Genomic DNA, 2,618 nt, shown 5'->3' with positions numbered 1-2,618 from the left:
AAGCGAGCACCCCACCTCTCCTGCATGCACCTGCGCAGTGGGACTCGGCTGGGCTCATGGTCCAGCCTTCCAGGCCAGAGCCGGCCCACGTACTTCCTCCCCGGGCCTGGAACACCGATCCCTGACGATATCCTGGCATCACGCTAGGGGTCCTTGTTTTCTTATGGACTCCCAGTAACTGTCACTACAAGTGATCGTCTCTATCTTGCAGATGGGAGGGGTTGGGAGACGACACCTAGAGTCACATCGCTGCTTAGTAAAGGAACCCGAGCCGCCAATCCTTGCTTCAGCATCCGGTCGTGCCCTTACTATATGTTTAGTAAAGGACTAGATAGATGCTGGAGTTACAAAAGTGAATACCATAAACTGCTCAGAGTCTAGTGAAAGAGACAAGACACCAAGAAAACACAGTAGTACAATTTATTACAGTAAATGCAACATTAAAAGTATGCCCAAGGTTCAGAGATAGCGTGCAAGACAATGTAATAAACTCTGGGATGGTAGTGATGTAACATCACCATAAAAAGCTTCACAGAGAGCTTGGAGTTTAAAGCCAAATTTCCAAGAATGAGTAGGCGGTTTGTGGGAGAATAGCTTGCTTGTAAAGGAAGTTGCAGATAAAAAAGTAAGCAGTTGGGCAACATCAAGATGAATTCAGAAGTGCCAATAGTTTGGTATTCAAAGAGCAAAAGCATCAGCTGGAGCGCTTGTGTGAGATATCTGGTTCAGGAGTATGGAGTGTATGATTAGTTAACCTTTATTGAGAGTTTATACTTATTTTTTGGTGCCAGACACTAGACTAAGTACCTTTAAATTTCATTCCAATCTCATAATATGCTTTGATACTACCATTATCCCTATTTTACAGAGGAAACTGAAGTTAAGAGAAGTTAAATAACTTGTTGAAAATAACTCAGCTAACAAGAGGCAGAGCCAGAACTTAGAGCCAGAATGACCAATATCAGTACCACTGAAGTTAGTAATGTTCCCAAATATTCTTCGTGTCCTGTTTGTACTACTGAACTTTCATTCATGAATATACAAAACCCAACTAACATCATTATATATTTTCATTCTACTTAGCTCTGGTGAGGAATTTTGTACATTAATTTTCATATTTGCTCTGTTAATTGCTTCCTGTCTTGCTACACTGAAACTTCTTTGCCACTTTTCTGTTGGCTCACCAGCATCTTTCTTTCACTCAGCAACTATTTATTTAGTGCCTACTGTGTATCCAGGCATTGTGTTGGCAAACAAGGCAGGTATGTCCTTGCTCTCCTGGAGCTTATTTTCATTCTAATGAGGGAAATGTATATTTAATAAATAAAATAATTACACATTATAAGTATTATGAAGGAGACAAATAAGGGGTAAAGGTAGAAAATAAGGAAGGTGCTATTTTGAGGGGATATCTGACCCAGGGAATGACATTTCAGCAGAAACCTGGAAGTTGGGAAGGAACCAGAGATGCAAAGATGGGTGAGAAATGCTGTCCACATAAAAACAAAATTTACCAAAGTTTCCAAGGCAGGTTAGAGCTTGGCATGTTTGAGAAACTTATGGCAAAGCTGTAGCTAGGTCACAGTGAGCAAAGGAGAAGGTGCATGGAATGAATATGAAGACACATGCAAAGAGTTTGAACTTGGATGGTCTTTAAAATTACGGTGTTTGCATTTTAAACTGGTGGCTGGAACAGTACCGAGAAATCTGTTTTCATAGCTCCAGGAGGATTCTGGCATTTATTTATATACAGGAACTGCACTTGACATGAAGCAGCCAATTACATAGCTTGGCTGTAAGCAAAATGCGCCGGGACTATCTGCACCCTGCAGACACCACCCTCTGTGGACAGAGGGTTACGAGGAGGTCTCAGTGAAGCAGAGGGAGAGACCTCTACCCAGGCGACAATTACCAGGCAGAGAGTTCACGAACAAGCCAAACATGTGAAAATAAGGGTATGGTAAAATTGTAATATTTCCAGAATATCTCACCTGGCCTAGTGCATCTGTATCCTCAGGGGTGGAGAGAAGTATGGCTTTAGTGTATCTGCATATCAACAGGCATTCTTCAGGGGTGGATAAAAGTTCATCTCCATATCAGTGGGTAATTACCTGGGCATTGAAGGGCTTATCTGAACCTGAGAGGTGAGGGGGAGTGCTGGGTTTGCTTCTGATGGTGCAGTAAAGAGAGACAGCCCCTGACTTCAGTTTGTAAGCAATAAATGGGTTTTAAACTTTATTTCTCCCTTTGACTGATTTCAGTTTTAGAGGTATTTTGCCCTGGGATTTCCTCTCCCAGGACTTAAAATGGAGCAAGCAATTTATTGAAAGTGAAAGTATACACTTACGAAAGCAAGTGCAAGCCTACTCCAGAAAGGAGCAGCCTTGGAAGGGTCTGGGGTTGGCAGTGTTATGGGCAATGTTAAGCAGGGCTGAAATGTTCATATTGTTTCTGGAAAAAGTGGGGCTTTCTCATAATTTGAGTGCCACCCTCTTTCTGTCCTTACAAGGTCCGTCTGGGACCTGTCACGCCCCAGCTTTTTAGTATACGGATGAGCATCTAATGAGCCTGAGGGTAAAAGGTAGGTCATCTTGTCCTCTGTCTTGATCCAGCTGGTT

The sequence above is a fragment of the Manis javanica genome, chromosome 3 (genome assembly GCF_040802235.1).
Source record: "Manis javanica isolate MJ-LG chromosome 3, MJ_LKY, whole genome shotgun sequence".
NCBI lineage: Eukaryota > Metazoa > Chordata > Mammalia > Pholidota > Manidae > Manis > Manis javanica.
The sequence above is the reverse complement of the archived record's forward strand: the minus strand, read 5'-3'. Positions refer to the sequence as shown.